The sequence below is a fragment of the Artibeus jamaicensis genome, unplaced genomic scaffold, assembly GCF_021234435.1.
Source record: "Artibeus jamaicensis isolate MK-2021 breed Jamaican fruit bat unplaced genomic scaffold, CSHL_Jam_final contig_264, whole genome shotgun sequence".
NCBI lineage: Eukaryota > Metazoa > Chordata > Mammalia > Chiroptera > Phyllostomidae > Artibeus > Artibeus jamaicensis.
This window is the reverse complement of record NW_026521576.1, coordinates 1,538,245-1,549,439: the sequence shown is the minus strand read 5'-3', so window position 1 is coordinate 1,549,439 and position 11,195 is coordinate 1,538,245. Positions and strand designations below refer to the sequence as shown.

The 11,195-nt window shown below is 47.3% G+C and overlaps 1 non-coding gene across 1 annotated transcript; it reads right to left on the bottom strand.

Moving 5' to 3' along the window:
• Positions 1-8,161: 8,161 nt before the first annotated feature.
• LOC119063426 (U6 spliceosomal RNA) lies at positions 8,162-8,268 on the bottom strand. Its single transcript, XR_005085180.2, has one exon. It is a non-coding gene; the product is annotated as a U6 spliceosomal RNA (small nuclear RNA).
• Positions 8,269-11,195: the final 2,927 nt, after the last annotated feature.

Genomic DNA, 11,195 nt, shown 5'->3' with positions numbered 1-11,195 from the left:
GATGCCCCAGATAGGATGATATTTGGATGTAGGGCCTTTAGGAGGTTATTAGATTTAGATGAGGCTGTGTAAATAGGGCTCTCATGATGAAATTGGTGTCCTTACTGGAAGAGGAAGAGACCAGAGCTCTCTCTGCCACATGAGGACAGTGAGAAGGCAGTCGACTACAAGCCAAAAAGAGACCCCTCTCTAGAACCTGAGTATGCCAGCACCCTGATCTCAGACTTCCAGGCTCCAGAGCTGTGAGAAATGAATGCAAGCCTCTGGCCTACGGTGAGACTAAGACAAGGCCAGAGGCCCAGCAGGGGACCTCATTCTACCTGCATTCTGCCATCTCACAGCAATGCCTGCATTGCCTTCCTGCAGATGAAGCACACTTCTTGTGTTTCAGAGCCACACCGCAGTTCCCAAAGCAGGGGAGAGCCTGTGTGGATGCCTTCAGAAGCACTGATCTCTAAATAACTCACTTTGAGGCAGGACCCTATGGCTCCTCCAGACACCCCTGGATGTCCCCTTCATTCTCCATGGAGCCTGACATAGGCACCTCTCATGGCCATTACCATGGGCAGAGTTGTTGTCAAGACAGCTAAATTCTCCCAAGTTCCATTCTGTGTTGTGAAAACAATCCTACTGCTTCTGACATTGTGTAAAAACAGCTAGCAAATGGCACATCCTGAGCAGAAAGCAAAGATAGTACATGTATACCCAGAAATCTTAAAAGTGATTAAAATTTATCTGCTGAAATTAATGAGTAAATCCTTTAAATTGATGGGAAAAGGTCCCATGAAACCTTCTTGCACATTTTTGCTCTGTACCAATGCTAACCACAGCACACTGCTCAGTGGGGCTGCTGGGAAAGCATGGGTTTTATACCCATGCACTGGGCCCTCACAGAGCAAACTCCATTGGCCCCTGAGCAAGGGTTGGGATGGGGATTTAAAGAACACTAGGCTCTCAAATTGGTCTTTGTGTCTCACAGCCTCTGCCAGCATGGCCCTACACCTGATCTGCCCTCAGGACCACCCCTGGGGTAGTCATGCCCCTCATCATTTTAAGAACATAACTAGATCACTGAGGCCAACTTTTCAAGCAGTCCTTTGCAGTCCTGAGTTCACATTCAACTTCCACCCCCCCCCCATCCCCAGGGATTCCAATAGAAGGTTTCTGGGAGGGGGCCTGAGCATTTCTTAAAGACCTCTCCAGGTGACACAAATATAAAGGCAGAAGTGAGAACCAAAAAAAAATTAGTTAACTAAACTTAAACTTAAATTTAGTGGGAAGGCAGTTAATGGAATTTGATGATGTAATAATGACTAAGTGAATAAAGAGAAAAATGCCTCATCAGTAAGAGCACCTCAAAGGTGACCACAACCTGGGGTGCACAGGGACTTCTCTTAGATGGGCTTCCTCCCTCTACTTCCCTGCTGAGTCTAAGCTGTGCCTTCTTGTTACAGAACAACAGGGGCCAAGGTTCATTATGTCCACCGCCCTATAGAAAAGACATCTCTCAATGCCAGAGATTTGTGAAAAGGAAAGGAAATGTTTATTTAATGCTATACAGACTTAAAGTAGTGACCTAACGCCTTCATTAAAATATCAAAGTTCTTTAGGATACCCACAGATGCCCACAGTGCTCCTTCTCAGACCATGCCCTAATTCGGGGTACTGTAATTCCAGAAAAGAAGCACACATCCATGTTTCAGGCCACTCGCACCGTCAGCTGTGTCACCATCCAGGCAGCATCTGTAATTAATCCAAAGCCATGTGGCACCTTCTCATGGCCAACTGGCAAGAGTTCTTTGTACCCATTTTTCAGGCAAAGTCTCTCCTGCTTCCCAGGCCATGTGGCTAAAGCAAGCACCCCAAAGCCATGTAGTCCTCTTCTACCAAACTGCCAGGGACCCCACTATGGCAAAGCCTCATAGCTCTCTCTTTCTGGCAAAGCCAAGAAGGGGTCCACACTCTGGCAAAGCCACATGGCACTCCCTCCAATGGCTGCCATGTCTGGGTTTAAATCCCTGCACCAATCTTCCTCTGTACTGTTGCAGGAAAATGAAGCAACCAGACACTGAGGGTTTCTGGAGTACGTGGTTTATTAATGTGCATGGGGCCATAGGAGTCTGTCTCCAAAGTCTGAGCTCCGAACAAAGGACTCTTGGGGTTTATATAGGCTTCGGAGTAGTAAAGCAAGATACAGAAGCAGGAATGCGGAAGTTAGTCCTAGCTACAAGGCGAAAGTAAAGTACAAAGGCTAAATTAGAAGGTCCATTTTTAACAGCAGGGGTGTTAATCTCAGTCCTAGCTAATGCACTGTTGTTTACTTATCCCAGACAGCCCTATCATTCTCCCCAGGGCACCTGAGGCCTGAGAAAATAAAGGTAAAACAAAGGTTCTTCAAAGCTTCCCATATCAGTACCACCATTTCTGACTCCTCCTACAATCAGTTACACCTGCCAGCATTCCTGTATTATTACAAGTTTACTGGGCTGCCATAGTGAGTCTGGGCAGGTATAGCCCCATGTCATGGAGCCAATCTTCTTCAAGCTCCCACGCAGGCGCTGTAACTCGGGGGACCTGCCCAGACTCACTATGTTACATCTTGGGAGGGTGTGACTTCCATCCCCCTGGCTCCAAGTATGGCCACAGCTATTTAACATATTTAAGCAACTTGCCAAAGGCTACAGATATGTTAAATAACTATGCCATGGATTAGCTGCAAGGCTGTGGCTATACTCAACAGCCCTGCATGTTCCTGCTCCATGTGTCTCTTCCCCCAACTCACACCTGTGGGGTAAGGGGTGAGGACTTCTTATATGTCTTTCTAATATTTCATAGACACCTTGAATTCTGGACCCCATTCCAAATACCTTTTTGGGGCCACCCTCTTGGCTGCACCATGTAACATTGTTGGCAGGAATATTCTAGAAATGAGGCAAGAGTGCAAATCCAAGAACCCTGAGTATGAGATGCCCAGAGGTTGTACCTGCTGCATAATTTGTTGGGTGGTGCCATGGCCAAGCCTTTCCCATGGCCCTGCCTTTGGAGCTAGCTGTGTATACTGTCATGGGTTTACCCTTCTCATAATGCGAGATGGACCAGGGCACTCTTCTAATAGTTAACCTGGCCATCACCACTCACCAAGATGAAACAACCAGCAGGAAGTTGGACGTCTCACCTGGGTGTGATGACCACCCTGTGCCCACCTCAGCAGCTCTGCCTCCCCAGCAGTCATCTGTGGCTTTTTGGCTATGAAATGTATTTAATTTAGCCCTGAGAATAAATTCACACCAGCACAGCCTGCGCTAAAGGCCTCCTGTGGGGCCCTGACTAGATCTGCCCCCATGGAAGTCAGGCAGCCAGGCGTCCTCACTAGACATTTAGGGGCCAGGGCTTCTGCACCCTCCAGCAGGGCCCACAATTGTTATGTAAACACAGAGGCACAGTGCCAGGCGGCTCCCCATCTGCTCCACGGCACACTTCTTGCCTGCCGCGTGCTCTCGGGGCACTAATCATTTTCCATCCTCTTAGGTGAAAACTTGGAAAATGTAAGGGCTCTCAATCTCCCTTTCATTTGCAAACGAGTCATTTCAGCTAAGCATGGCCCCTATTCTTCTCCCACATTTGTGTTTGTGAAAAGACCCGTCTCAAATTTCTGGAGCTAGAGCAGCTGCTGCTGAGGCCTCTTTTCACTTGGCCCAGGCCCCCCAGCCCTCTGCTCCTCCCCCTCCTGGGCCCTTTTGTCTCTGGCAAAGCCAACCCCCCTTCTGACCCCTGGCCAAATCGGAGCCTCCTCTTTTGTCAGCGTCCCCAGACAAGTTTCACCCTAAATCAAGCATTGTTTGGGCTCCTGAGGCCAGCACGTGCCCATATCCCCTAATCTTTTAATTTCACCCCAGGAAAAAGCAGCTGTTAGTGATACCCAGCTGTCACAAGCCTGCTGCTGCTGGGAGAACAATGACGGAGAAGGAAGAAGGCTGCAGACTGCAGAAATACATACACATCCCCTCTCTTTCTTCTTCCTGAGGGTGGTGGCTTTCTTTTTGCAACAGTTGGCAGCACGTGCTGTGAAATGCTGCCCTGATAAAAGAGCACCCCACACACACTCCACTTTTGTCCAAACCTGTTTGCTGCCCCACACTCTTTGGTTTGCACTTGGGCTCATTTGAGAACCAAACCTTCCATTCCAGAGATCCCTGGCGTGTGTCATTATCCCTTTGCTGCAAAAATGATCATGTGGTAAATTACAGGGAGAGACCCAAATGACTGACAGAGGCTGCAGACTCTGCATGCGCCCCAGGCTGGTGTCCTCCTGCGGCTGCTCTGTGACATTAATGCTTTTCAAGAGTGGCTGCAGTAAGTCTGAAGTGGGGCCAGGATACTCCACACATGTGACCAGAGGGCAAGAGGATCCCCACACACAGCACTGAGGCCCATCAAAGCTACCCCAATGCTCTGAGAGGCCCCCATAAAGGCATTCTCCACTTGATCCTCTCTAGGACTTTCTCTGGACAGGCCTGTGGCCCAGTAGCCTCAGGCTCTGAGGAGTGAGGGTTCAGGAGATCTGCTGATGCCCAGAGCTACCAGGTCACCTACCTTGGCCTCAGCGCCCCACTGTGAAAGCAGGTGTTGGAGGTACTCTCCACAGCAGTGCTGTCCTATCGAACTTCCTATGGTAATGAAATGTTCTCTCCGCACTGACACCAGAGCCACACTGAGCACTGAGAAACTAGTTTTTTAATTTTATTTCAATTAACTTCAATATAAGTGGACATGTGTGGCCAGTGGCTATTGTGTTGGGCAGAAGAGTTGTGGTTCTCAAACAGAACATCACTTGAAAAACAGAGAAAACAAAAGCTTGAGTCCTGCTTCCTAAAGTCTGTTTCATTTTTGGTGCAGTCTAAGTAAGGGGATCTGTAAAACTCCCTAGGGCTTCTGAGGGGACTGGGGGCTCTGCCTGAGATGATCTTGCAGTGAGTCTAGGCTCTGCAGAGAGGAATGGTGCATTTGAAAGGCACATGCCTAATTCAGCCACAAACAGCTCTCTAATATGCAGAAGATACGACCTAGTTTTGAGGTTCTTGACAGTCCCCCCCCTCAAGTTTTGTCCCTTCTCTACTTCTTGTGGTCAAGATTTCAGGACTGTCCTAACAATAAAGTTACAAACAAAACTCTGTCAGTGCACAGCAAAAGAACACCCTGAGGTAACCTGTGTAGCCACTGGCTGTGTGAGCCCCTCTTCACCCACTCTTTCACCTGGTAGGGAATTGAAAGCCACATGCAGAAACCTGACCCTGGCCAGAGCATATGGTGTGCCGCACACCTGCTTGTGAGACACCTGCTGGGCCTCTCAGGGGTGTTTGACAGCTGGCTGGGGTGCCCCAGGCCACAAGCAAGCATCTGATTCATTTGCATACTTGACTCAGCCACGTGCCTGGACTATGGGCAGCTCTGACAAGGCAAGTCACTGCTTTTAAGATCAGCAAATCTGAAGAAAGCTGTGTGCTCAGACAACAAAGCTGGAAGTCGTCTAGGACATGTACTCCACCCTTCTTGGGGCAGGCACACACACATGCTCACACATGCACCAAAGAAAACTGCTGCCCACAAATTGTATGTCATGGTTTAGGGACCTGTGAAGGTCAATGCTTAGCCATTGAGAGGACAGTGGCCAGAGTCTCAGCTCCTGTGACCTGTGTCCTACGGAATCTTCACAGGAAAGCTGGGTATAGCAACATTTTAATAATTCAGGATGGGGTGCTAGTACTTTCTGTGTTTCAACTTCTCCTTCTCAAAGAAAGAATCCCTCTATATTAGGTCCATCTCTATAGCTGAACTATAAGGACAAAGGCCACAGATTGGTAACGTTACCATATGTTGCTTTTTCCTGATGGTGGCGATTGCACACCATGGCTGAGCCTTTGAATGGCTGCAGAAAAAGCTGCTTCTCTTTCTGTCCTGCGATAGCTGTGCTCCTTCTTTTGCCCATTTTCCCCTGGGCTGCACAAGCCAATAATAAGAAGACTGGAAGGACTGGGACAAAGTGATGGCTCCTCTTCCTACAGGACCTGGCCTTCGACCCAGAAAAAGCCAAAAGTGAGTCCAGCCAGTGGGCACTTTGGTCACATGCCACTGCTGTCATCTCCTCTCAGGGGTGAACTAAGAACTCAATACAGCCTCCATCCCACCTCAGGTACTTGGGACCATCTGTACAAGCACAGGACAGCCAGGCACTGGATTGAGGTGGGGCTTGAAAAGACACAGAAGATGACCATGTGTCGACCTGACTAGAGGAGGGGGACACCCCATAAAATATGGTGACACTGGAGGCCACGATGTAGTGAAGGTGGTAGAGCACTGCATCAGAGCACCAGGCCTGCATTCCTGCTACCACAGGCCAAGCCTTTCAAGCTGTAGATATTGAGACTCTCCTCTCTGGCCGCCAGCAGGGGAGGAGAGGTAACAAGCAGGCATATTGTAGGGCCATTAGCAGAAAACAATGGAGAACTGAAAGGGTAATCCAGTGAATAGAAGAAAGAAAGTTGGCTTGTGCCAGCCACAGGGTGGGAGGGGGACTCATTATTCCAGAGAGCAGCAGATGGAGGTTGGCCTGGTTGCTGGGCAGAACTCAGGGCTGCCTGGAGGGGGAAGGGCAAGAGCTGACGGTGGCACTGGATACCCCTTCAATGATAGCAGCTGCCCTTCCTCCCAAAGCACTGGAAGTGGAAAAAAAAGCAGTGTCTTCAGCAGGTTGGTTTCAGTTCAACCCATGTACCCTCATTGCCCCATTACCCATCTCCAGGAGCCTTCATGACCATGGGCATCTTCACTCAGCCAAGACCCTTGCTTGACACTGGGCCAGCTGAGACTCTGAATACAGGGACAGCATGCTTAGGGCATTCTTCTGCCCTAAGCTTTGTTTTCACCTCCACATAAGTCCTTTCAATTTACCGAGTCATGTTTATGTCGACATAGAGGCAGAGCCAGCCACTGCACAGCGTGTCACCGCTGGGGAAATGCTGGTGAAAAGCATGCAGAAGACATGCACACTGGGGACATGCACACTGGAGGCATGCTCACTGGCTCAGCCCCTCCAGCTCTTATGACATCTGCAGGCTGGGCATCAAGTGGCCCTCCATCACACTTCACACAGAAAGGCACACCTGACACCTGCATTAGGGATTGGCTCAGGGCTGATGCAGAGGCTCCGCCGCCCTCTCCCTGTCCTTGCTTGCCTGCCCTAAATCTTCATCCTTCTTTTAGTTCCTGCTGCCACATGGCCTTAGTGTAATCTTTTACTTCTTAAAATCATAGTAGTTTGGTTGCTCCCATGAGTTTCTGCTCTGCTGTAGTCTCTCTGGCCAAAATCCAGCACAGTCTGCTAGCAAGCTAGCAGGACCAAAATCCCCATCAGGGACACATTTTTCACTTTTGTTTCCAAGTAAGCAAGTTTCCAAGCTGGCTACTTCATCGGCTTCCACAATCTCTGTTCCAGAAAATATTATTTCAAGAAAACACTTCTGCAAACTTTCCAGCTTTAATTCAACCTATTGTTTAATGAGCAGTCATAAAAAATAAACACATGTATTAAGCACACTCCAAAGTCTGCCATAAGGAGTGCAGGTAGAATTGACAGTTATTCTAGATTATGGTTAAATAACTACAGTTTTTCAAGGGAGATCCTTACAATCATTCATCCAATAAAACTTGCCATCATGCTCACACAACAATATACCCACTAATGTGGGGATATCTTCATGATAAATACCATACTGGAGACAGCCTGTGTCTGCTCCCAATGTCACAGTCTTTTCAGCAAAGCCACAGGGAGCATTGTCTTTTGTGTAGCTTCCATCTGTATTATGGTGACTGCTAGTGCTATGAATGCAGCAGACAGAACCCACATGAATTCTCTCAAATTCTGGCTAAAACAGTTTGTCTAGTTTTCTACCTTTCAACACAGAGTAGGAAAGTAGCAGGGATTCTTTAAAAAAAATTTTTAAAAATCACAAAAGAATAATTTCCTTAGAAATTAATCTCTTTTTTATATTTTATTTAGTTATTTTTCAAGTACAGTTTTTTTGTCTATTTCTCCCATCCCAGCCTCCCCCGCCCCTTGCTCCCCACCTTCCTCCCATTTCCACCCCCCTTAGTTCTCATCCCTAAAAATATGGAACGCTTCACAAATTTGCATGTCATCCTTGTGCAGGGGCCATGCTAATCTTCTCTGTGTCTTTCCAATTTTAGTATATGTGCTGCCGAAGCAAGCACAGAAATTAATCTCTTGAAGAAGATCCAAATCTTTCTTGTCTGTATTATTTTCCTAGTGTTGCTATAAAAAGACCTCACACACTGGGAGGCTTACACAAGTGAAATTTATCATCTTCAAGTTCTGAAGGCTAGAAGTCCAAGGTCAAGGTGAGGACAGGCTGACTCCTTACGAGGTTGTAAGGAAGACTATTCCAGTCCTCTCTCCTCACTTCTAGTGGTTGCTGGCAATGTTTGGTGTTCCTTGGTTTGTAGATGCATGACCCCAATCTCTGCCTTCATCTTCACAGGACCTTCTTCCTATGTATCTGCCTGTCTCCAATTTTCCAGTCATACTCAATTAGGGTCTACCTTGATAACCTCATGTGAATTTGATTACATCTGTAAAGATCCTATTTCCAAATAAGTTTACATTCTAGGTATTGGGAGTCAGGACTCCAACATATGAATTTGAGAGGGACACAATGTGGCCCATTATCCCCTGTCAGTCTCCTCCTATAACTGTGTCTAGACATGGGTGAGGTATGAATTTAAATAAGAATGTAGACTTCCGGCCAAGATGGAGGCGTAGGTGGAAACACTGTGCCTCCTCACACAAGCAAGTTTAAAGACAACAAAGTTTAAGTAACAAAAATGCAACCAAAACACAGAAATTTGAACTGTATGGAAGTCCGACAACAATGATCCAGTCATCCAGACCAGTAAGAGAGGTGGAGTCAGCGGCTGGCAGAGCAGGGTCCACAGGAAAAGGTAGCTGGCCAGCCCAGGCGTACAGGCAGCGGTTGGCAGATCCCAGGCGTGGGGTGGTGCAGGCAGCTGGCTGACCTTGGTCACACATTTGCACACAGATGAACCAGGCAGAGGAACGAGCAGTGAGACAGACAACGCAAACCAAGGCCCCAGTGATGGGAATTAAAGCCTAAAAGCACCAATTGGAAACAATTTCAGGGTCGAGGTGCCGGGAGAAGCTCCAGGCTCACAGAGAGTTCGTTGGAGAGACTCACAGGGTCCTGGAGGGTGCACAAGCCCACACACCCAGAAACCAGCACCAGAAGGGCCCAATTTGCTTGAGGGAAGCAGCAGAGGGTACAGAAATCTGAGAGAGAGCAGAACAAATGCCATTACCCCTCTCTGACCCCGCCGCCACATACAGCATCACAAACCAGTAACTGGGTGGCCCCGCCCTGGTGAACAACTAAGGCTCTGCTCCTCATACCTAACAGGCATGAACAGATCAAAATATGGCTCAAGAACAACTCAGAGCCCCAGAGCCCATAAATCTAAGCAATGAAGAAATAGCCAAACTTTCAGATGCACAGTTCAAAACATTGGTAATCAGGATGCTCACAGAACTGGTTGATTTTAGTCACAAATTAGAACAAATGAAGGCTAAACTAATTGAAATGAAGGGAAATGCACAGGAAACCAATAGTGATGGGAAAGAAACTGGGACTCAAATCAATGGAGTGGACCAGAAGGAAGAAAGAAACAACCAAAAAGAAAAGAATAAAGAAAGAAGAATTCAAAAAATAAGGAGAGGCTTAGGAACCTCCAGGACATCTTTAAATGTTCCAGCATCTGAATTATAGGGGTTCCAGAAGGGGAAGAGGAACAGCAACAAGTGGAAAACTTGTTTGAACAAATAATAAAAGAGAACTTCCCCAATCTGGCAAAGGAAATAGACTTCCAGGAAATCCAGGAAGCTCAGAGAGTCCCAAAGAAGTTGGACCCAAGAAGGAACACACCAAGGCACAGCATCATTACATTAGCAAAGATTGAAATGAAGGAGAGAATCCTAGAAGCAGCAAGAGATAAGGGGATAGTCATCTACAAAGGAGTTCCCATCAGACTGTCAGCAGATTTCTCAAAAGAGACCTTACAGGCAAGAAGGGGCTGGAAAGAAGTATTCCAAGTCATGAAATCCAAAGACCTACAACTAAGATTGCTCTATCCAGCAAAACTTTCATTTAGAATAGAAGGGCAAATAAAGTGCTTCTCAGATAAGGTCAAGTTGAAGGAGTTCATCATCACCAAGCCCTTATTATATGAAATGTTAAAGGGACTTATCTAAAAAAAAGAAGATAAAAAAGATGAACAGTGAAAGGACAGCAAACTCACAGTTATTAACAACCACACTAAAACAAAAGCAAACTAAGAGGAAAGCTAGATCAGGAGTAGAACCATAGAAATGGAGATCACATGGAGGGTTAGCAACAGGGGAGTGGGAGGAGGAGAAAGGGGGAAAAGGTACAGAAAATAAGTAGCATAGATGGTAGGTAGAAAATAGATAGGCGGAGGGCAAGAATAGTATGGGAAATATTGAATCTAAACAACTTGTGACACATGGACATAAACTAAAGGGGGAAATGGTGGGGGAGAGGTGTGCAGGGTGGAGGGGAATGAAGGGGGGAAATGGGACAACTGCAATGACATAATCAATAAAATATATATATATATATATTTATAAAAGAATGTAAGTGGTCCCCTGAAGCCAAGGAGTCTGATCTCTGCATGAAATTCTGGAAGCTGCCTCCCTCCTGCCAAGGGCAGAGGATGTCACATGCCAGTGTCATCACCCCCAACCACTCTCCAACATGGGGGACAGCATGACTCACCCCTCCAAAGCCCAGGAGCCTTTGGGGACTCTGGTTCTTGCACACTACTGGCCCCTTCCCAGCAGCCTCTCATGCAGCCATCTCTAGCCATACTTGCTCTCCCTCCCACACATCTCCTTGTTTCATGAGCATCCCAATCTTTCTCCTACTGGAGGTCCACAGTCATTTCCCAGACCCTGCACATTCTAAAAAGGTGCTTCCTCTGATTGTGGGGCCAGCTTATATCAGTTTCTTAAACAGCCCTCTCTGGCCTTCATCTAACACAGCCATCAGCTATCACCCATCCCTCACCCTGCACTGCCTTTCTGGTGCATT